Consider the following 24697-nt stretch of genomic DNA (forward strand, 5'->3'; position numbering starts at 1 on the left):
CCGTGGGTCATGGGTCAGAGCAACCGCAGCTGAGAACAGGAAGACCCTGCGGTTGAGGTCAGGCTGGCCTGGGTGAATCTGCTCCCCACCCACTGGGCAAGTTCTTAAAGTCCCAGCACCTCAGTGTCATCATCTGTAAAATGGAGCCAAATGTGGTCTCCCTCCTAGGCTGTAAGAGTGTTGATGGAAAAATGAACCTGGAGCCCATGATACACATGGATACGTGGAATACAGTAGGTGCTCAGTAAACGAGAGCTGGAAAGGGACTTCCCTGGAGGTCCAGTTGTTAGGACTCTGCACTTCCACTGCAGGGGGCACGGGTTCGATCCCTGGTCGGGGAACTAAGATCCTGCATGCTGTGAGGCGAGGCCAGAAAAAAAAAAAAAAAAAAGCTGGAAAGGCTGCAGGAGACTGGAACTCCATATCGAATAGTCTCAGAAAGAGGCCTCTCCCTGTCCCCTTACTTCTTCTAAGATGCTGGCTTTTAACAACCAGTTACTTTCAAGTGGGAGTAAGAGAGAGGAAGGGAGAAAAGAATATTTGGTATGATCTTTGGCTACAAGTAACAGAAGACCTAACCCAGTGATGTAAACAAACAGGGTTTAATTTTCCCATTCAAAAAGAAGTCTGGGAGGTGGGAGTCAGCTCCAAAGCTCAGGTCATTTCAGGTCACTGTCTGTGTGTCTCTTGGCCGCTCCCTCAGATCACAAGGTGGCTGCCATGACTCCAGGCATCACATCCATGTTCAAGGCATGAATAAAGGGCACAAGGGCATCAGCTACCTTTGCTTCTTTTATTAGGGAAAGCAAAACCTCTCCCACAGTTTCACCAGTTGGTCTCAGCCTCCATCTCATTGGCCAGAACTGCAGAGGATCCTGAGGGAGCAAATAGTTAGCCTTTCTGGACATGGTGGTTGATGCAGGAATGGAGAAAAGGCTGGGAATTTGTGATGGGTCAGTCACAGTGTCTGTCACAGAGAGTCCATTTATTGCCAATATCTTTAGATTTGATACAATCACACAACACTCCCTAGAGTTAAGATCACAAACCATGGAGGTGGGTCTCCTGGGTTCAAATCCCAGCTTGGCCATTTTCTAGCTGTGTGACCTCGAGCAAGTTACTTAACCTTTCTGTACCTCAGATTCCTTATCTGTAAAAGGGTGATCATATTAGTACCTCCCTTGTTGGGCCATTATCTGAGTTAAATGTTAATTCATGCAAAGTGTTTGGACAGGGCCCAGCCTGTACAAAGCTCTTTATAGGTATTAGCTACTATTACCCCCACTGTCTCCCATCCCAGTACCGTCAAGGCTGAAAACTGACATAGGTCACGTTGTCCTGGTTTTTATATGACTCATTATGGATTAACATATGCACCAAAAATATACTCAGTAGGACGATGGGGATCGAGCCAGCCCCACAAGGCAAACTGTAGTGTTCTGAGATTACCTTGTGAATTCCCTCATATAAATAAAACCAGGAGCTAGAAATGGCTCAGCCTTTTCCCCATCTACAAACCAGTCAATTTCCTCCTCCTCTATGGGGTGCACAGGGCTGCAGAGAATATTACTGAGAAGAATAGAAAAGGCATTCCAGAATCCAGTGCTAATAACATTACTCTAAAACATTTCTCCCCTGTTCAAAGTTAACCCTCCCCTAATGATGATAACCACCCCCCCTGCCGCTGCCTGGCCCTACCAGTGCTGAGGAGGCCGGATGATTCTCCAAAGGAGTACGTTTCAACCTCCAGCCAGAGTCCTGGTTTCCTATGTGCTCTGGGGCAGCCTGGGTGCCAAGGGTACCGGTTTGGTCCCTGGCAGGAGGCAGGTGCTGGGAGGCATGTAGAAACTGTCTGAATGTTGTCCTGGGGAAGGAAATGGCCACCCTCCTGTCTCCTGACCTCCTGGGTTCCTCTTTATGAACTTTCAAAAGCAAAAGCCACAGGGAGAAGACAATGCACCATTCACAGGTACCTGAGGAAGATGCTGGAATGTTTGGCTCATTTAAGCTGGATAAGACCCAAATCTTGGAGGCAGCTCTGCAGATTTTGACACTTGGAACAATATTCTGGTTTTCACCGGGTGAGTCACTCTTGGGAGACAGAGAACTGTGTTGTTGGCAGTTTCGTTTTGACTTTGTGACAACTCATGCCCTTCCCCCCTCACTCCCTTTATGCCAGCCCAAAAAAAGCATCCAGGGCCTGAAGTGGAGAGAGGACTTGTTTCTCTTGGTCTGCTCAGGGGAGATTCTGAGTAGGACTTTCTTTGGAGGTGTGGATAAACTGTGGTGTACCTAGGGCTGCTTTGTGAATTACCAAGCATCGTTGTTCAGGGAATGAGTCACAGTACTTTGAAGGCTTGACATTCTGGAGTCCTTAGACAGGTAGCTGATCAGCAAAAGGGACGTTTCACCGTTGTGGCCTCTTTGGAGCTGGGAACATTCTGGATAATAATGCATTAACTCTCTCCACCAGCACCATCTCAGACTTAGCCTAGAGTCTGTGGGTGACAGGGAAACTCAGACCTTCTCCTGCCCAATAAGCCCAGATCTTACCAGTTTTCCCCAAAAGTACTCACTGTATCACATATTTACTATAGGGCACATTCAAATGAATTATGTACTGAGAATTTAAGATGATCGCAAATGGACCATTTTGACCCAAATGATCATAGTAGTTCTGTGCTGTGTGTCAGGGGCTAGTGATACAACACAGACATTGAAAAGGATGGGGTGACCTATGTATGTCTGCCATGAATTTTTTAAAGAAATATTTGTTTATTTTTTTGGCTACACCTCGCAGCTTGCGGGATCTTAGTTCACTGACCAGGGATTGAACCCGGGCCCTCGGCAGTGAAAGTGCCAAGTCCTAACCTAACTGGACTGCCAGGGAGTTCCCTCTGCCATGAATTGATGTGCCAGACGTGGAGTGTTAAATGAGAAAAGCAAGTCAGAGAACAACATGGAACAGAAAATGGGAAAAAAAGAAAAAAAAAAGTTAAAAACCAAATCAAGAAATTTTCTGCCAAGAAGTGGTATGGTGTAGTGGTCAAAGTGAGGATCAAAGCCAGACTGTCTGAGTTCACCACTGCCCACCATTGGCTAGCTCGGTCCCTCTCTGAGCCTCACTTTCTCCATCTGTAAAATGGGGGTAGGAATATAACAGCCCTAGAGGATTTGCTAGGGGCGCCATACAAGAATGTGTTAAAGGAATCCAGTCCTTCCCAAGGGCACCACCGCCTTTGACTGTGGTTTTCATCTCTATGCTGGAGGTTGGAATCTGGGGGATGATGATCTCCTTCCCACTAGAAATGCTGGCATTTTTCACTGTCAGCACATGTGGATTACATGTGTAAATTTTTAACAAGGAAAAAAAAAAAAAAGAAAATTAGTAATGCTATTTTTAAAGGGAGTTTTTAAGATCTCCTGGCCCGCTGAAGGGCCATCGTGCAGTTTGAGGGGTGCCGGCTGGGGAGTGAGCACAGGGTGGTCTCAGCCTTTGGCCACGGCTGTGGGTGGAGGCATGCTTCCTGGAGAAGGTGAGGGGGCCGCTGGATGCTTATCAGGGGTGGGGTGGGGAGCTGTGCTTTCCTCTTGAGAGGCCCCTCTCACGTTACCTGGCAGCTTTAGGACAGAAGTCCTTTAGCAAAGCAGGTTCCTTCCTGCCCAGCTACGAGCTGAGATTAAACGCCTGGTTGAAGCACAAAAGGAACAGCTTCATCTGGAAAATTCCACTGCAGGGCGAGGCTTGCCAGACCTTGAATGCAGGGGCCTGGGGATGCCTGAGTGTTCCCTAAGAGGTTGGCTGGGTTCCAGTGGGAAACGGGTTCATTAAGTCAAGTAGCAAATTTTTCCCGAGCACCTACTATGTGCTAGCCACTGTTCTAGGCACCGAGGACATGGCCAATGGATCAATAAATGCCTGTGAGAACTCCACACTCCAGTTGTGAGTTCTATCAAGACATTAAAGTAGTTTGATGGGACAGTAAGTGACTGGGTATTGGTGGGGTGGAGGTAGGGGTGGAGTGAGCGTGTCTACTTTGATCACGTGGCAGGGAAGGCCTCTCTGAGGAGGTGCCACCTGCACAGATATCTGAATAAAATAAGGGAGCCAGACCTGGGCCTCTGGGGAAACGCATGCCGGCCGAGGGCGCAGTGTGTGCAAAGGTCCTGAGGTTGGAGTGGGCTTGGCATGTTTTGGAAAGCACTTGGAGGTCAGTGGAGTTGGAGCCTCATGGTTTAGGGGGGAAATGGTGGGCATGAGGCCAGTGACGTGAGTGGGACCAGATCATGCTGGGCCTTGTGGGTCACGGTGAGGAATTGGGATTTGGGAATTTACTTCCTCGTTCACTCAATATACCTGGCTTTTCAACACCAGGTAGGTGCTCAGGGTACACGTCTGGATGTTTTCAGTTTATCTAAGTCAGACGGACTTTATCTGTTCACACAGTAGATGTTGGGGCAGAGCCCACCTGCTCCCCACCCACAACTGGGAACAGAGGCCCAGAGAGGTGTTTGGGATGACAGGCAGAGCTGAGGACCAGCACTGGTCAAGACGTGAGGTGAGCAAGGCACCCGGGGCACAGAGTGGAAGGAGGTGCGCCCTCTCCGCAGAGGCGGCACCTGAGAATGAACGAGCGCTTCCTTGAAACTTGCACCTGGATGCCTTGCCTGTCTCATCCTCATCCAGGAATTGCTGAGGATTCTTGGACCTGGTTTCGACAGACCCAGGAGGCCCCTGAAGCAGCTCAGGCCCTTGAGGGCGGCAGTTGAGGGGGTAGAGATGCTCTCCTGGAGGCCACCTTGGGCCAGCTACCTTCAGGAAGCTTCCCGCATAGCTGGCCAGCTGTTCCTCCATCAGCCCTGTCCTCCCCCCAGACACAAACACGTGTGTCCCCTTTTCACCTGCGTGTCATGTGTGGGTGGTGCCACCACCTGTTATGGGTCGAATCGTGTCCCCCATAGAGATGTGTTGAAGTCCCCGGAACCTGTGAATGGGATCTGACTTGGAAATAAGGTTTTTGCAAATGTAATCCAGTTAAGATGGGGTCATTCAGGGCCCTAATCTAATATGACTGGCGTCCTTAGAAGAAGAGGAAAGATACAGAGGGAAAAAGTCACGTGAGGATGGAGGTGGAGGGGGGAGGGATGCAGCCACAGCTGGGGAACGCCTGGGGCCATGGGAAGCTGGAAGAAGCCAGGAAGGATCCTCCCCTGGAGACTTTGGAGAGAGCCCAGCCCTGCCGATACCTTGATGTGGGACTTCTGACCTCCAGAACTGTTGCTCTAAGCCAAGAGTCTGGGGAACCTTGTTATGGCCGTCCCAGGATGCTAACACGTGGCGTTTAGCAGGTGAGGGTGCTAAGACCCTGAGGGGTGGCCAGACCTGCCTGCAGCCACACAGCTGGTCAAGGTCACAGTGAGGACTTGAACTCAGGCCGCCTCAGTGTCAATCCAGGGCAGCTGCCCATCTGTCCCCACCTGTGCCTTCAGCCCTCTGCAGGGCTAGGGCTTTTCCCACGTGCACAGACCCCCTGGGGACTTGGTCAAATGTAGGTCCTGGTGTGGTTGGTCTGGGAAGGGGGATAGCCCAGGCTCTGCTCTGCGTGAGGCTGTTGCTACTTGTCCATGGACAACGCCTTGAGCAGCAAAGACCTAGACGATGACTTAGCTGCCAGTCCAGACACCAGCCTGCCTCACCCAGAGAGCATCATTTTGTTCAGTATTCATCCCTCGGAGACAATGACGCAGTCCAGCATGGGGTGAATCCCAATTAGCTGAGTCAGGGGTCAGCAAACTGATTTTCTGTAAAGAGTCAAATAATAATCCTTTTAGGCTTTGTGGGCCAGAACGTCTCTGTTGCTACTACTCAGCTCTGCCGTTGTAGCGTGAAAGCGGCCATATGTAAAAAAATGGGCATGGTTGTGCACCAATGACACTTTATTTACAGAAGCAGGGTTGGGGCCAGATTTGGCCAGCGGGCCCTAATTTGCTGACCCCTGGTCTAAGCCAATCATGGTCCCTATGTCCCTTTGTTTGTTGGGTCATATAACCCAACTCCAGCCAATGAGATGTGAGGGGGACCCCAGTAGGGGTTTTATGGGGGATCTTGACTTGCTCTTAAAAAAGAGAAACACACAAAAAGAGCTGACTGGCTCATCTTGGGCTGTGCTTTGTCCCGGTGGGATGTGATGACTGGATCTGGGCAGCCATTTGGGGGCCTTGAAGAGCATGATCTATATTGAGGGCAACAGAAAAGAGAAGAGGGAAAGAGCCTGGTTCTGATGCCACCACTGAGCTGCTGAATCAACCAGCCCGGGAGCTCCTTCACCTCAGGGTTTCTTATCATGGAAAATAGAAATCTTTTTCATTATTAAAGTTGTTTGAATTCAGATTTTTAAATTTGCTGCCTAAGACATTCTGACTGATACAACCTCCTCCAGGTGTCCCAGGCCTTTGAGCTGCTAACTTTCCTCCTGCCCAAGTAAGCATCATCTTTTCTAGGTACTGCAGAAGGTGACCCACGACCAGGTCTCAGGGTGCAGTGAAAATTGTGCAGAATTGAAAGTCTAGAGTTTTGGCCCCCTGCCCCAAATCTGTGTGACTCTGACCAAACCAAGTGACCTTCTGGCAAAACGAGGGCAACTCTACTGGTCAGACAGGTTTGCTGTGGCGTCCTAGGAAGGTAAATAACAATGGCTAGGACAGCAGGTAGGGCTCCACCCACAAGGCCTGGGTCTCTCCTCTGATTCTGCAATTCCGTGTGCTTTCCTCCTGACTGCCCGTACTCTTGCCTTGCTTCTGCGCACAGCTCTTGGGCAGCTGGAAGTGCTTTGGCCCCGTGTCCAGAAAGCCTGACCGGCCTGGGAGTTGTCATCCTGCTGGGACAGCCCTTAGGCGACCACTGACAGTGTGGGGGTCCGGCCCCCTGCTCTGGAGGCAGGACAAACTTCGAGGTGTAACTCACGCTCCAGAGCCCCCCACGGATCAGGCGAGGGCTGGGACGGTGACTCAAGTGACACCTCAGCTTGGCATCCCCTCCTTCTCTGTCCTGTTCTCCCTGCTGGCCTCCCCAGGAGAACCTGGCTGCAAATCCTCATGTGTTTCCGGGGGAAAATTGGGTAAGCCCCAGGCGCATACTCTGTGCTCGTTGCTGCTCTAAGTGTTTTGCATGTATTAACTCATCTCATCCTTCCCAGGAGTCTTTGAAGCAGGTACTATTATCCCACTTTGCAGACGGGGAAACTGAGGCCCAGAGAGGTTCAGTAGCTTGTCCAGGCGCCTACTCTGCTCGTTGCTTCTCTAAGTTCTTTGCGTGTATTAACTCATCTCATCCTTCCCAGGAGTCTCTGAAGCAGGTACTATTATCCCACTTTGCAGAAGGGGAAACTGAGGCCCAGAGAGGTTCAGTAACTTGTCCAGGCTCACACAGCTTGTCTCACTCCAGAGTCTGTATCTTAACCATTGCGTTATATTATGCAATGGCACCCCGGGGCCAGCATCCTGGGTTCAAGCCCCGGCTTTGCTCTTTACTAGTCATGTGACCCTGGGCAAGCAATTTTGCCCTTTTGGACTATAGTCTTTTTATCTATTAAATGGGTTATCATGATAATTAAGTAATTAATACTTGTAAGGAGCTGAGTATTAGTTATTATTAAGAGAGGGATGTCTTAGAGCTGGCTTTGCTCTGCTGGGGTAGCAAGTGGGCAGGGAGCTCTCAGGACCCCCGAGTGACCCCTGGGGGAGGAGGAGGGAGGGGTAACCAGCTGAGCCCCAGCCCACTCAGTGCCCAGGAGAGGCAGGATGGGGCCCACGCGGAGTGAGGGCAACCAGCGCTGTTGCCATGGCAGCAGCCTCCAGCAGGTTCCCAGCTGTCTGAGGAGCCTGTGGGGTCTCCACCCACCTCCCTGGCTGAAGGCAGCCAGGTGGCTGCAGGGCCTCCATGCCCCTGCGCAGCCTCCTGACTTACAGCCGGAGTGTCTTCTGGCTCAAAACACACATCACTCAGCTATGACCCATGAGGGCGGCCACACAGGGAAACGTCAGGGCCACCCCTGAGGCCTGATTAACATGAAGAGCGTCCTGCAGTCTGAGAGGGGTTTGGGAGTGGGGGGGTGGGAAGGTGAGGGGGTCCTGAGGCCAGCACCTTCCTTCCCACCAGGGAACCCCGCCCCCTTTCCTACGCCATTTATCTGTCCAGGAGGTTGGAACGGGTGAGAGGTTTTGAATCTAGCTGTGAAGACCGCTTGTCTGCCAGGGGTTTGGCTTGGATCGGTGCCTCCCAGTAGCTCCGCCTTCAAGAACACTTGCTGCGTACCAGGTGCTGTCTTTTTATTTTTTTAACTTTATTTTTATTTTTAATTTTTTGACTGCACAGCAGGGCATGTGGGATCTTAGTTCCCTGACCAGGGATCGAACCCGTGTCCCCTGCAGTGGAAGCATGTAGTCCTAACCACTGGACCGCCAGGGAAGTCCCAGTTGCCATCGTAATCACTTTGGGAACAAGTCCTCGAATCCTCATTAGTCTGTGGTGGTGGTCTAGCATTTTTGCTCCTATTTTACAGATAGGAAAACTGAGGCACAGAGAGCCTCAGTCACCTGTCCCAGCAAGGCCGCTGCTTCCCCCAGTCCTCTATTTCACTGAACAGGGGCCCTCAGATTGACACCCGGGACGCACGAGCAGGCATTTACTGGGCCCCTATTGAATGCAGGCATGGTTCTGGCCACTGCGGTGTGTGGAGATGAATCACGGCACAGTTGGGACCCCCAGAAAGAAGCGTGCAGATGGCCCAGAGACCCCGTTCTCCACCTCCACTAGGATTGCTTGGCTCTGGCCTAGAGCAGGGAGTCAAGTGTGGCCTGCACCCTTTTTTTCCCTCTGAAGGTAAGAACAAAGACCATCTCACTTGGCAATTACAGCAAACTCAGCTCTGCCGGTCTCCACGGTCTCTTCTGCCTGATGGGGCTTCTTTGGGGTAAATATTAAATCAAATCAAACTTCAACCTCCCTGGCAAGCTGTTCTGTCTCCCCACCACCTCACTCCCCTCCCGGGCAAGATCTCCCCTCTCGCCTCCTTCCCTCTGGCATCCGGCTGGGGGAGGCGGGATGCACGGATCCTCAGGGTGGCCGCAGGGCAGAGGCTCAAGTTCAAGGGCTGGTGTCGTGTGCCCAGGGGATACCGGTGCCCGGGGAGCTGGGGCTTGTCCTGACAGAGGTGAGAACTCTCGGCAGACAGCCCCTGGGGTCAGCCCCCGACACTCCTTTTCACAGGTTTCGCTCCTGGCCACGGTGGCCAAGCTGTGGGAGGTGGGTATTTGCTGCTCCTTCCAGAGCCTCAGTTTCCTCATCTGTAAAATGGGGCTGCAACCCGTTCTCTGCTCTGAGAAACCACCCTGTTTTGCAGACCTCATGAAAATAACACAGAGCAAGTGCCTTACAAACTGTAACTGTATCACTGCGACTCACTTCTGTACCACCTTCGTAACTCACAGAGCAGCTGAAAAACATGAGTGTGAAACGCCCCTCCCCCCTTTCCTTCTCCTGTTTTCCTTCTTCCTCCCCCTCTTTCCCTCTCTCCCTCTCCCCTCCTCCCCTCCTTTCCTTCTTCCTTCCCTCTCTTCCTTCCTGCTTGCATAGAAAAGAAATTCCGTGCTCAGATAATTTTTCCCCATGCAGGGGGTTTCCGCCCCCATCATGGGCGGGGGTGGTGGGGGTGGTGGTCAGGGGACCATGGAAGGCGACAGCTCAGGCACCCAGACCTGCAGGCGGGCATGAGGAGGGAACATTATTCTCTGTAATGTCACGGTCATCCTCAGCACTTTTTATGTTCAAAGTGCTTCCTTGGCGCTGAATAATTAATTCTCGCCACACTCCGTGCGAGGGAATAAATAAATGTCACTTGTATGGGGTGACTAAGCCCACGGGGAATCAGGGCTGACAGCTTCAGGCGCCAGCAGAGGGGTCGGCCGGGGACGTTGCCTTCAGAGTCCACGGCTGGGGCAGCACTGACTGGGAGCTGGACCAGCCTGGGGCTGCCAGGGGTGATGGGTAGGGCCCACGTGGGCTCGGGGCGTCTCCTTTGCTTGCTCTGGAAGCATCAGGAGCATCCAGTGAGATGCGGGCCCCGGACCGCAGGGTTCTCATGAGCCTCCACCTTCCGGTCTGTAACATGAGAATCATCCTGGTGCTCATTTCCCAGACTTACCGGGACCAGTGCAGACTCAGCCCTCATGGGGGTGGGCCTCAGGGAGAACATTTGCACAGGATGTCGGGATGTCATCACTGTCACCTCACGTGCCCACTGCTCCCCCACCCCCCGAAACCCCTGGGGTCTCTTCCCAGGCCTCACTTTCCCCAGACTCCCCACCAGGGCCCCACCCACCCCTCATCTCCCACCCCTGCCCCTCCCTGGGCTCACCTGCTCGGGCCCAGGGGCCCTGCTTCCCCACAGCTGTCTCGGGCACATGAAGCCCGCTCCCACTGCAGGACTTTCTGCTGGCTGTTCCCTCAGCCCAGAACATTCTTCCCCAGGGAGCCTGAGGGCTGACTCCTTGCTCCATGTCACCTCCTCAGAGAAGGCATCCCTGACTGCCCGTCTAAAATGACCAAATGGATAAGAATACCACTGTCCTTCCCTCACCCCTTAGTTTTCATGTATTCCCTATAGCTCATCCGTCCCCTCTGCCCCGGAGACTGCAAACTTGGTCAGGGCAGAGACCGTGTCCTTCTTGGTCACCACTGTCTCCCCAGTGCCTGGCATGTAGTAGGTGTTCAACAAACAATTCGTTTGCTCACTGCTGTATTCCCCGTGCCTAGAACAGCTCCCAGCACATAGTAGGTGCTCAATACACATTTGTTTGCTCGCTGTGGTCATCAGCCTAGTGACCGACACAGAGTAGATGTCTAATATATATTTGTTGTCAAATATATATTTGCTATAGCCCTGATTCCTAGAAAAGTGCCTGGATCCTGGGACCAGAGGCAGACCCGGTGGGCCCAGATGAGACCCAGAAGTCTGGGAGGGGACGGGCACCCCTCGCTCCACCCTGGAGACCCCAACTTGTCCAGCTGAGCAGAGACCAAGAGGAATAGATACTCAACAAGTATTTGTTTTATTTGTCATTGTATCTCTAGGACCAGCACTTAGCAGGCACTTGGTGTTTGGGGAATGAATGAGTGATTGGATGAAGGGGTTGGATTCCGAAGCCCCAGAATCTTCCAGAACAGAGGTGCCTGCACTATGGGGGGAGAGGTTGGGCCACAGCAGCCGGGCCTGGCAGGCAGCACACGGCTCCACCATGCTCGGCCAGCTCCGAGGCCGCTCGCCCCGGCACCAGGCCCGACCACGGCAGAGGAGGAGGGGACTGCAGATGGCTGGCCATCTGGCCGCGCAGAAGGCTGTCTGGGCGGGCGCCCCCCATTCCCCACCGGCCCATGCTGTGCTTCCTCTTCCTCTCTGCTCAGCGGGAACAGCGGGCGCAGGCCCGAGGGTGGGTGGAGGGGTCCCTGTCCCTCCCAGGTTTCTGGGCCTCATCTGGGGCCCCTGGAGTGTGTTGGGCCTGCCTCTGGCCCCAGGATCCAGCATGGGCCGGGTGGTGCAGGGGTCAGAAGGAGTGTGATCAGGGAGACAAGGAGCAGGCCAGGTGGGCTCTGAGGACAGGGCTGGGGCTGGACCCGTCCCTCTTCCCAGCACGAACACCGTGCTGCCTGCTATACCTCCTACCCTGGCGAGGGTGGGCATGGTGGGGCCTGGGGACAGAGAACAGGAGACGGAGCAAGTACCCGAGTATGCATTTGCATGTCTGGGGGTGCACGGGAGGAAGGTGGAATTTTGAATATTCCAGTTCACATATTTGAGTTAGATATTTTTCTGTCTGTGATTGAGTTCATGGTACATGTGAATTTTTAGCTAGATGTGTGAGGATACATACACATGCATTCGTGTGTGCCTACCCATGCTGTCCCAGTGGTAAGCGTTAGATTTTATTTTTAGGTGTAGGCCCCTATGTAGGGGTGTGTGGGCAGGTGGGCTTCCTGCACGCCTATGTGTACACGCCTACGGGCTGGTGCATGGGCCAGCATGTTGTATGCGTGTGTGCAGGGGAACAAGCTTGTGCGAGGGGCAAGTGCGTCTGGTCTATCTGCGTGTCTATGTGGTGTGTGCACATATGTACGCACGTGCATTCAATGGTCACACATGTGCAAAAGAATAGGACTGTGTATGTTCATGTGTTGTGTGTACGTGCATGTATTTATAGATGTGATGTGTATACGTGTGTGTGTGGATTGTGTGAGCATGTGTGTGTTTGTATATATGGATGTGTGTACATGTGTTTATATGTGTGCAGTTAGGGGTGTGTGGGTGTGTGCTGAGTGTGTATGTATAGCCTCATGACAGCATAGACATTGGAGCCAGGTCACCTGGGTTCACGATCCAGATCTGTCACTTGCTGGCCCATGTGGGTTTAGGCAGGTGATTTAGAATATCTGGACTGTGATGGGGCCAGCATAGCTTCTGTGGGAGGCCCAGGGATCTTGGGCTCTTTTGGTTACATTAGAAGTGGGTTCAGGGAGTCAAGGACAGTTTCCTTAAAAAAGGGACATTTGAACTGGGTCTTGATGGGTGAGTAGGAGTTCAACAGTCAGAAAAAGTTTAGAGCTCTCCAGGCAGATAGCACAGCATTTAAGAAGTCAGTCATTGACTCTACCCCTGGTCCAGGCTATCTTCTCTTCCCCAGATGGCGCAGAAAGCCTTTCTACTGGTTTCTCACACCCTTTTTCTGAAGCGCATTCCGGACTTTGGAACAGATTCCTCCCCTTCCTCATGACCTTGCCCTTGGGCCAGCCCCTTAGCCTCTCTGTGCCTCAGTTTTCTTTTCTCTTGTGAGGCTTTTGGTAGCTGTTTCTCAGGACTGTACAGATGAGGAAGTCAATGCTGAGATGCACAGAGGTTTGCTTAAGGTCACACAGTAGAGCTGGGAAAAGAAGCATTTCCAAGGAGTGGCCTAGGCTCTGTTAGAGGCACCAGAATACGGGTCTCCATTTTGCAAAGTTTCGCTTGGACTTAAGAGTTTACAGCGAGCACATCCTTCAACAAACATGTTGTAGAGGCGGTATTCAAATTTCATTAATTGAACACGTTAATTGGGCACCTACTGTGTGCCTGGCTCAGGGGACACATCAGTGTCAGATCCTCTAGGAACGGAAGGTCCAGACCTGCACTGTCCAGTATGGTAGCCACTAGCCATATGGGGTTTGGGAGGCAGAATAATGGCCCCCAAAGGGGTCCGTGTCCTAATCCCCGGAACCTGTGAATATGTGACCTTACATGACAAAGGGACTTTGCAGATGTGATTCAGTTCGGGATCTCAGAAAAGGGAGACTATCCTGGATTATTGGAGGGGCCGCCCAGTGTAACCACAAGAGTCCTCATAAGAGGGAGGCAGGAGGGTCAGAGTTGGGGAAGATCCAGTCATGGAAGCAGACGTCAGAGTGATATGGGGCCATGAGACTCTAGAAGCTGAAAAAGGCAAGAAAACACATTCTCCTCCCTCCCACTCCCCACCCGAGTCTCCAGAGAGGAACGCAGCCCTGCCAACACCTTGACTGCAGACCAGTAAGGCCCAGTTCACACCTCTGCCCTCAGGAACTGTAAGGGAATAAATTTGCATTGTTTAGCAAATTCCCTGGCTGTCCAGTGGTTAGGATTCTGTGCTTGCACTGCAGGGGGCGTGGGTTCAATCCCTGGTCCAGCAACTAAGATCCCCCATGCTGTATAGCACGGCCAAAAATAAATAAATAATAAATAAATAAGTAAAATAAAAAATAAAATAAATTCTGCTGGACAACACTGGTTTAGACAGACACAGGCAGGCAAACCAACAGGGAGGTAACTCTAAATGGTGAAGCGTCCTAAAGCCTAAATCTACTGAGATATAAGAGCTGCCTCCCGGGGGTCTATTTCTTGCTAAATCCATGACAGGAACTGGGGGCTCAGAGAAGTTAAGTCACCTGCCCAAAGTCACACAGCAAGAGAAGCATAGGAGGACCAGGGAAGGTCAGGTTGCCCCCGCAGGTGTCAGAGCAGCTGGGGAAAGCTGGGAATTCAGCCTTTCCAACAAAAAGCAAGAGACCTCCTGCAGTGAACTCCAGACCCCTTTCCCATGAGACTCTCATCCTCTTGGGAGACATTTCCCCCCAAACACTGGCCAAGATGACTGTATTCATTTCCCGGGGCTTCCATAACAATTACCACAAACTAGGTGCCTTAAAAGACAGAAACATATTCTCTTAACAGCTCTGGAGGCCAAAACCCTGAGATCAAGGTGTTGGCGGGGCGGTGCTCCCCTGAAGAAGGCTCTAGGGGAGGATCCTTCCACGTCTCTTCCAGCTTCTAGTGGTTGCCAGCTTCCTGGGTATTCCTTGGTTTGTGGCCCCGTCACTCCCATATCTGTCTCCATGGTCACATGGTTGTCTTCCCTCTGTGTATCACTGTGTCCAGATTTCCATATTCTTATAAAGACACCAGTCATTGGATCTCAACTTTTTTTTTTTTTTTTTTTTTGCGGTAAGCGGGCCTCTCACTGTTGTGGCCTCTCCCGCTGCGGAGCACAGGCTCGGGACGCACAGGCTCCGCAGCCATGGCTCGCGGGCCCAGCCGCTCCGCGGCATGTGGGATCTTCCCGGACCGGGGCACGAACCCGTGTCCCCTGCATCGGCAGGCGGACTCTCAACCACTGCGCCACCAGGGAAGCCCTCATCTATTTTTTTTTTAATTGAAGTATAGTTGGTTTACAATGTTGTGCTAGTTTCTGGTGTACAGCAAAGGAATTCAGTTATATATATACATATATATACATATATACATATATATACATATATATATATATGTATATATATATTCTTTTCCATTATGGTTTATCACAGGATATTGAATATAGTTCCCTGTGCTATATAGTATGTCCTTGTTGTTTATCTATTTTATATATGATAGTCTGTATCTGCTAATCCCAAACTCTTAATTTATCCCTCCCCCACTTTCCCCTTTGGTCACCATAAGTTTGTTTTCTATGCCTGTGAGTCTGTTTTGGTTTGGAAGTAAGTTCATTTGTACCATATTTTAGATTCCACATATCAGTGATATCGTATGATATTTGTTTTTGTCTGTCTGACTTACTTCACTTTGTATAATCTCTAGGTCCATCCACGTTGCTGCAAATGGCATTATTCCATTCTTTTTTATGGCTGAGTAGCATTCCATTGTGTACGGGTGTGTGTGTGTGTGTGTGTGTGTGCGTGCGTGTGTGTGTGTATCTCACATCTTTATCCGTTCATCTGCAGTAAGACCTCATCTTAATTTAATTCTCTCTGCACGGACCCTATTTCCATATAAAGTCACCTTCACAGGTAGACACAAATTTGGGAGGGGGGGTTGGATAGGACATTATTCAGTCCAGTACAGAGACTCCAAGCAATTGTCCTTGGACCTGATGGGTGTAGACCTGTGCTTCCCAGGCAGTGAGCTGGGGAGCTTGGGGTTCAAATCCCTGCTTCACTACTCACTGGCTGTGTGACCTTTGGTAAGTTACTTAACCTCTCTGGGTCCCATGTGAGGATGATAACAGCACCTACTTCTAACTCATAGGGTTGTTGAGGATTAAATGAGGTAGTGCACTGAATGTCCTGGAATTGACTCAAGCCCACAGCAAGCTCTGCTTAAGCAATCACCATCATGACCATCCTGCCCCCGTGGCTGAGAGGACCTGGGGTGGATGCAGAGACAGCATTAAATAAGCCTCAGTGACAAGAAAGTCCCTCCCTTTCTTCTTTCCATTCTTCTGCCAACTTGAAGGAGAAAGTCTCCACGGGGTGCTGACATGTCTTTGACGGGGTTCACTGAGGCTGGCTCAGGTATCTCTACAACAAAGCAAGAGAAAATTTCCATCTCAAAAAAACTTCATCCGGTCAGGCAGCAGGATGGAAGCCAGATTTTGGTGATCTCCTTCGTGTCCTTGTATTTATTTTCACGGTCGCCTTCTGTTTATGACATGTGATATTGGCTTTCCAATTATGGGGTAATCTAAGCTGTCTTTTTAAAGTCAATGTATGTTCTTAAAGGGAAAGCAAGTGGTGGATTTTAAAGAATTAAGCAAATGGTAGTTCAGGTGTGGAGAGGGCAGGAACTGGTCCCATGAGTGCTGCAGGGGGATGGGGCGGAGATGCCTGAATGCCCCGGGAGTGGGGTGTGTGTGTGTGTGTGTGGTAGCAGCTTGGGCATTTGAGGTCCAGAGTGGAATGTTTCCTTGTAAGCTTCAAAGGATCCAGTTAGCTGGATTATCTCCTGATCTGTGTAGACGCCACCCGGGTACAATTCACAGTCAACTTCATCTCCCTTCTTTCAGAGGTGACCTGCCCAGGGTAGCAGGACAGAATGGGAACCAGGAAGTCCCACAGGACCTGAGTGAGGGAGTGGAGAGCAGAATGGGGCTGAAAAACGGGGGACCCATTGCGATTCAGCCTCCTCCAACCTCAGCAAAAGGAAATTCTCCAGCCTGGGTCATGCAAACATCCAGCAAGTTCACCTTCAAGGGTGTAATTTGCTTCCCCACTCCTCCACTTTCAGAAGGTGACAAGTGCCATTCACGAGTCAGTGAGAGCGGGCTGGGCCTGAGCTTCTGGAAGGACCAACACTGCAAAGGACAGTTTGTCCCAAAGCATGTGGGCCACCACATTGTCCTGGGAAATTCACACCAAGTACCCAGTGGTACGGCTGAGCCAGCTTCTGCCAGCAGGCACAGGGCTGTGTGCAGCTCAGGGGCCTCAGGGGCCTCAAGCGTGGCCTCTCCTTTTTTTCTCTCGACAGACTAGCATTAACCCAGGCATGGGAGTGAGTGAGCTCTGGAGACAGATTCTGTTGTGCGATCAGACAAGTAATAGCTCCCCATGAGAGCCTCCACCCACAATCCCTCGGACTAGCTCACTCTCCCCAGTATCTGTTGCTATGTAACAAACCACCCCAAACTTAGTGGCATAAAACAACAGCAATGATTTTATTATGTCACAGTTCTGGCATCAACGAGGCTCGGCTAGGTGGTCTCAGGCAGGGTCTGAGTTGCAACTGAGGTCTCAGTTGCAGTCACATGGTCCCTGGGGCTGGGGTCATCTTGCTGTTCGCTCGCTCACACATCTTGCAACTCACACAGTAGAGGCTGGTTATCAGCTGGGACCTCAACTGGGACTGTGGCCTCCTCGGGCAGCTTGGGCTTCCTCACAACATGTCGGCCTCACAACATGTAGGAAAAAGTATCTCAGGAGGGCCAGGAAGAAGCTGTGTCACCTTCTGTAACCTAGCCTCAGAAGTCACATAGTGTCACTTCCATCATAGCCACAGCCCTGGCCAAGAGGAGGGACATGGACCCCGCCTCTCAATTGCAGGAGTGACAACTTCATATTGTAAAGATAGCTTGTGAGATGTTAGAACTTGTGGCCACCTTGTAAAATACACTGCCACGCCCACCATTTCCTGCTCTAATTCCAGTCCAGGTTCTTCCCAGCTTCTGATTCTGTGGACTTTCATCAGGCACCTAGTGAGTGCTCACTGCTTCCATTAACATCCGCACATTAACTCTCCACAGCTCCACATTGCGGTCGGCCTGTAATATTCCCACTTCACAACCATGGGCTCTCAGGATCAGAAAGTCTAAGGCACCTGCCCAAGTTCCCACAGCTGTTCAGCAGTTTTAGGGAACATCGGTTGCTTTGGATGCCTTTTCTGGTCACTGTCCTTGCATTTCCTCGAAGATGACCCCTCCCTCACCTCAGACCATGTGGTTTCGGGTTAGTCTGACTCCACCCATTGGTTCATAGATGGGCATGTGACTAAAGCGTGGCCAATCAGAATTTTCCAAACCTGTAGCCTCAGTGATTGGTTCAGGGACCATCAGGTGACCCAGTTTGGTCCACTCAGAGGTAATCCTAGAACAGTTGGGAAGAGAGAATTTTGGGGGTGACTAACCATCATGAATGTTCAGCTGAGCCTGCTGGGATGCCTTTTCCATCTTGAGGGCGAGGCCTACCTGAGAATAAAGCCAACATAGAGAAAAATGACCATGAGACAGAAAGAGAGAGCATGCTGAGGTCAGTGATTGAGCCCCTGGATCCAGCCATACCTGAAGCTGGCACTACCCTTGGACTTTGTCATTATAAAAGCCAATATCTTTTCTTTTTAACTGAGGCCATTTTGAATTGAGGTTTCTAGGATAAGCAAAAGACTCTTGGCCTCTAATGACGCAGAAAAAGAATTTGAGTCCAAGCCTATCTAAGTCCAAATTCCAAATTCTTTCCCCAGAACCATGCCACCTCCCTGAGTCCCATCCACCATCCATGTCCAGATCAATTCTTCCTATTCTGTGATGTCTTCCCTACAAATATCAGCTCACAGCCTCTCTCCTCAACTCTAATTGTTGGAGTTTGTGGCCTTTGGTCTAAGTGCTTTACAGGGAGGGCCCCCCTGATCCACACTATGTCCTCTTCTGTAATCACGGGTGCTTGAAGTTTCACCATCAGAGCAGAATTCCTTTGAATTAAGCATTGCCCTCCTCAAGTGATTGTTTTAAAATCCTGATCCCCTGAGAGTGGAACCCGACTCACTATGGCCCAAGGAAAAATGGATAAGGGTGTTCAGGATGGAGACGCAGGGCAGTGAAACGATGAAGGCGGGTGTATTTGATTCTGACCAGAAAGGAAGACGTGGCATTTAAGCTGCATCTTAAAAAAAAAAAAAAAAAGACAGGATTTGACAGTCAGGGATGTGGGAAAGGGCATGGGAGGTAGAAAGAGCAGGCTAGGATGTGAGAATTCGTGATGTACATTCAGGAAACAGCGTAAAATTAGCTGCTGTGGATGGTGTATGATATAGGACAGAAGGCTGCTCAGATAATCCTGGGAACATGAAACACCAGGCTGAGGCATTTGATCTTTATTTTCCTGGCAATAGGGAGCCACTGAAGGTGCTTGAGCAGGGGGGAGAGCCTCAATCAGAGCAGCACTTTAGGAAGATTAATCTGTGCCCCGGGCTGGGGGAGGGAGTGGTTTGAAGAGGCCAGAGGCAGGGCCAAGGGAAGCCGAGAGAGAGAAATAAGTTCATCTGAGTAAGAGTCAGACAATGGATGGGTGAGGAGGGATGGGGGACATTCTTGGGGACAATTGCCTTGATATAGACACAGACTGGGTGCCAGCACAGGGGTGGAGCGTTAGAGCAGCCTGTGTTTTGGCCCGTGTGCCACGCGACATCAGGCTCAGCATCTTCCTCCTTTAAGAATGGCATCCAGGGAATTCTCTGGTGGTCCAGTGGTTAGGACTTGGTGCTTTCACTGCCGAGGCCCTGGGTTCAATCCCCGGTTGGGGAACTAAGATCCCACAAGCCGCGTGGCACGGCCAAAACGAAACAAAGAATGGCATCCATCCCCAGCCCTCCACATATAGGTCCATGGTGTGCAGACCAGGATAGTATTACTTTGCATTGCTGAGCAGCTTTCCACTGTGTGGATGTACCACAATTCACTTACCTATTCACTGCTGGTGGACATTTGGGTAGTTCCCAGTAAGCCCCTTTTTAACTGTCAATAGATGTCACCTCGCACAAAGCAATAAAATCTGAGAAAGCTCTGATGGGATGGGCCAGCTAGCTTTTATCTAGTACACCTTAACATACATGCATAAGTATTACAAATCACACATGTTTGTCCAGGACCATCTTTGTCCTGCTCGGGGCTCGCTCTGGCAGAGGCTGTGGGAATCGCTGCTGCAGTGGTTGTGCTGTGGCATGAGGGTGCTGCCGCGGGACCGGAGGTGGGCACGGACGCCAAGCCTATTCTCATACTTGGACAAGAGGCCTTCTGGAAGCCGCTCTGGCTGGGCCCCTGCCCCCCACCTCCAGTCTCAGCTGGATGGAGACATTGAGCCCAATTCATGCTGCCTTCAAAGGGCTCCTGTCTGAACCAGGCTCTTGGGCTAACCTCAGCCAAATCCTCGCCTAGGGAAACACACTGGGCCCTTGTTTAGACGGAGGTCCGCCTGCAGGAGGTCAGCCCAGCTGCGAGGGCAGAATCCCCAGCTCAGCCGTGGGGTGTGGCACGGGGGCCTCCTGGGCTCGCTGCCCGCCAGCCCCAGGCCCACCACCCTAGACAAGACAGAGGCTGCCTGGGAAGGCGGAAGCCTCACCTGGGGGTTCCCACATGTGTCCGGTGCTGAGTCGGGAAGGGCCGGTCCCTCGGCCTGGGGTGTGGCTCGCGCTCCCCTACAGGGCTCAGAAATTGCACGCAATCCATTTGCCTTCCTTCCTCCTGGGATTTGAACTGCTTCTGCCCAACCAGAGCTTTTCTGTTGACTATGAAGTGCCCTCCAGGCTGCAGATCTTAAGAATTATTCTACTGGGAGAAGCAAGCCTGAGAACCTGCCCACATACAAGGGGAGAGGATTACACAGGGACTTGAACACCAGAAAATGACAGGGAGCCGTCGCGGGAGAACATCTGAGGGTCTGTCTCTCGCGCTGCTTGTTCTCCACCTCTGGGGAGATCCCCAAGGCTGTCAGAACCCCGTCCCCTCCCCATTCTATAGTCCCCCCCACCCCCACTGCTCTGGCGCCCACCCACGTGTCAATGAGTCCCACATTTCTGTCTCCAACCCAGGGCTTTCTTCTGAGTGGCCTATCCACCTGTGTACTCAGTACTGCCACTCAGATGTCTCAAAGGGACCTAGGCACATCCAAAATCATTCTCTCCCACCTGAACTCCAGACCCAAATCTCCATGGTGTTGAAGGGAGAAACTTCTACGAGCATCTTCCTGGGCGCGGTCAGAGCTGCCCGTCTTGGGGGCGGATCTCCTGGGGAGATAGGAGGGCAGATCCATCCCTGCGGAGTCCTTACACTCACCGCCAGACGTTCCTGCGGACAGGGCTGTGCTCTGCAAGGCCACCATCTGGTGGGCCCGTCCTGGCACGTGAGATCTCCAAATCCCTCCCCCCGCCCAGGGCTTATATCTCCTTAGGTGGCAGCACATTGTCAGTGGGTGGAGGGGACCCGAGAGGCATTCATGGAAGAGGGAACTGACAACGATGGGGAGCTTTAATTCACTGCTGATTCACGGCTTTTCAGGCCGGGCCTGGAGGAAGCTGCAGACCCATGTGCTTGTGACCTTCATTTATTTCAGACTTTCCTGGGAAGGGGCTGCGTGGGAGGAGGGCCGCGGGTGGGGAGGAGGGAGAAGAATGGGCTGGGAGCTGGTCCACCCACCAGGATACTCGGGAAATGAGTCCCAGGAAATTGTCTTGCAGAAAAGGAAAGACAGGAGCCGGGTTCCATTCTCCGGTTTCTAAAAGGAGGCAGGAAAAAAGAATCAGTCTGTAAATTTGCAGTCCTCTCTCCCTGAGCTTTTTTTTTTTCCCCTCTGCAAGCACAGAGGACATGGTCCCTGTGTCCTGCCACAGCGAGAACGGCTCGTTAATTAAACAGACGACCAGATGTCACCGTTCATTAGGCCGCGTGCGCAGCCCCTCCAGGTGGCTCCTTCCCCAGACCCCCGCCCCTGGCGGCCCCAGCCCTGGAGAAAGAGCCTGGCACACAGCGGGGTGGAGGTGCCCAGCCTCCCCCGCCCCTGAGTCCTTGTCGGTAGGGGCACCGCAGCCAGACGCGAGGTGATGGAGACTTTTAATTTTCATCACTCCTGTCTGTCGAGCTCCATTTTAAATCACTTTAACGGCAGATTAAGAATATATAAGCTGATGTTAGAGGGCAGTCTTAGTGCCTTTATAAATATCTTAAATAAAAAATTTGGCTTAATTGCGCTTGGGCGTTAGAGGAGGCTGGGGTGGGGGCACGGTGTGGCTCAGATGAGCCCTGATAGTAAGGGGCCTGGGAGGGGAGAGGGGAGCCCCTGGGGTGTAGCATGGAGGGTCCACAGGTCTCAGAGAGCAAAACATCCGTCCAGTTTGCACGTGATGATTGAGTTTTCCCTTCCCGTCCAGACCTCGCGTGCAACACCAGGTACACCTGCAAACCAGGGGTAACCACGCCCAAGGCAAAGCCCTGCCCTGACCTCTCCAGAGCTGCAGCCTGGCAGGGAAGATGTCCAGTGACCAAGTAATTCCACATGATGACCACAACAGCAGTTGTTGATCACATACGATGTATCAGGCCCTGTTCCACGCACCCGACCGACATATAGTATCTCATTTAATCCTTTCTGGGTGGGATTATCATTCTCCTCATTTTAAAAAGCAGGCTAAGAGAGGTTAAGTGACTTGGTTGAGGTCACACTGCTTTTCAGTGAGAGACCAAGATTTGCACCCAGGCAGCCTGTGGTGCCAGAATCTGTGCTCTAACCACTGCACCTTTCTGCTTCTCCCTCCATATGGGATGAGTGTCAAGAGAGTTTCCACGGAGAGATGGAGGGGGGAGCTTAACTGGGGGGCTTGACTTCACCCAGGGGCACAGAGGAGGCTTCCCAGAGCAGAGATGCTTCACTAGGACCTGATGGGTGAGTAGGAGTGAGGCCAAGTGAAGTGGGAAGTACGTGGCAAGGGAGATAGAACAGCATGTGCAAAGGCCCTGAGGCAGGCCCTCTCTTGGTATGTTTGGGGAACAGAAAGAAGGATTTTTTTTCTTCTGTTTCATTCATGGTTATATATCCAGGGCTGAGTGCAGTGCCTGGCACCAAGTAGATGAGGAGTGAATATTTATTGAATGAATAAGGAGAGGAGGTCCCACTGCGAGGCCAGATGTCAGTGATTGAAAGAGGCCTGTGAGCAGCCACTCCGGATGCTCCTACAACCCACCCCTTCTGCCAGCCTTCTGGTGGGGAGGGGCCACCACATGGCAGGGGCTGCGTGGGCTGCCAGTGCCATTGTCTTTGTGCCTTGCAGAGTCTCTTGACATTGACGTGGCCGTAGGAGGCATACAGAAGGAGACGCCCTCCAACTCTGCAGTGGGCATGCTTGCTTTGGCCTCCCCAGCATCCTTTCCTCCTGTTTCTGGCTTTTGCATCTCCATCTTCCTTTGGGACCATCTCTCTCCCAATTGCAGCCCGTGAGAAGAAGGAGTGGTTCCACATCCCAAGTTCTAGGGATGGCCAATCAGCAAAGTGCATTCCCTTGACCACAGTGATTGGCTCAGGGATGGCCATCTGACCTGAAATGAAGCAATGAGAGTCCACCCTGCAACGTTTGCTGAAATTACTGCAGCAGAGAAGCTTTGTCTATGTGGAGTTTGCTGAGCTGCTGATCATCCTAGGTGCTCCTGGGGTGCTTCTGTCATCTTTTGGGGAGAGCCTGCAAAGGCAAACAGGACTGAGAGATGAAGAGAGAGTGACTCCTGGAACTTTTGAGTCCCTGGATCCAGCCATTCCTGAAGTCACTTTCCCCTGAAACTTTCCAGTTACATGACCCAATAAATTCTCTCCTCTGTTTACCCCAGGGAGTGTTGGGTTTTCTCTTATGTGTCAGCCACTGGCTCAAGAGATTTCCAACCATTGTTCAATCTAACTGTCACACACACAGAAAACTGGCACGCATTTCAGAAATTCTGCAGAGCCTCCCATGGAAGCCAGGCTTACTTTCTCTGCCTTGAGCTTGCTGAGGGAGTCAGGACACCCACTCAAATCTCAATTCTCTTGCACATTAGCTGGTGGCTGACTTGGGACTTGCCCTCTCAGAGGGGGCCCTGGTTTCATTAGCTGGAACATAGAGTTATAATCTCTGGCTCACCAGTTTCACTCAGTTGTGGATGTGTTTGGTGGCCAATGATGTTGGCCAACAGGCTTCAGGGCCGCAGCTCTTATGTAAGACCCACCACATCCCACACTTCACCTCCCATGACTCTTACCCTGCTGTAGTCACACTGGCTATTTATTTGGTTTCTTGGACACAACAAGCTCATTCCTACCTCAGGGTCTTTGCACTTACTGTTCCTTCTGCCTGAAATGCTCCTCCCCTGGGATTAGGCACGTCTGGGTCCTACTCCATCTTCAAGGCTCAGCGCAAAGGTTGCCTCCTCCAAGAAGCCCTCCCTGACCTTCCCCTAAGGTCCCTGACTCCTCATCTCCCTATTTTATCTCTTTCCAGTCCTTATTATTTCTGAACTCACTTTTTTGTGAATGAATGTCTGCCTCCTCTCACAAACCTGGAAACTGTGAGCACAGGGAGGTTGTTGGTCTTGTCCTCTGCTATCTGTTGTGTCCCCGGCACAGTGGGTGCTCAGTGAATCTTTGTGGACTGACTGTGTGACCTCAAGCTAGTCACTTACCCTTTCAGAGGCCACCTTCTTTTTCTCACTTGTAATTTGGCATCTTCATTCATGCCTGGCACTCGTGGGATCCAGATGACTCTGTAAGCCCTTGAATTATATTGCAATCATATTAAAAAGTGAGGGCCGCTTATTAGGTTGTGGGCGGGTCTTCCACCCTCCCAACAAATCTCCTACTTCCTTCCATCCCTAAATCCAACCCTAAAGGAGAGATTCTCCTTGCCACACAGACTTCAATCCAGGAGGACTTCCTGGAGAAGGGGGCATTCTTCACCCAGCTTTATCAGCCTCTTGAACCCTCGGGTTGACTCGCTCCTTTCAAAACTTCCTCCTCGGAACTTCCCTGGTGGTCCAGTGGGTAAGACTCTGCACTCCCAACGCAGGGGGCCAAGGTTCGATC

At 51.6% G+C, this 24697-nt stretch overlaps 1 long non-coding RNA gene across 1 annotated transcript; it reads left to right on the top strand.

Annotated features, from left to right (window-relative positions):
* Positions 1-7134: 7134 nt before the first annotated feature.
* On the top strand, positions 7135-23436 carry LOC308626998. The gene is made up of 3 exons (XR_014017336.1): positions 7135-7211; positions 8159-8881; positions 22920-23436. It is a non-coding gene; the product is annotated as an uncharacterized lncRNA (long non-coding RNA).
* Positions 23437-24697: the final 1261 nt, after the last annotated feature.

Source organism: Mesoplodon bidens (assembly GCF_964165515.1).
Source record: "Mesoplodon bidens genome assembly, chromosome: 13".
Lineage (NCBI taxonomy): Eukaryota > Metazoa > Chordata > Mammalia > Artiodactyla > Ziphiidae > Mesoplodon > Mesoplodon bidens.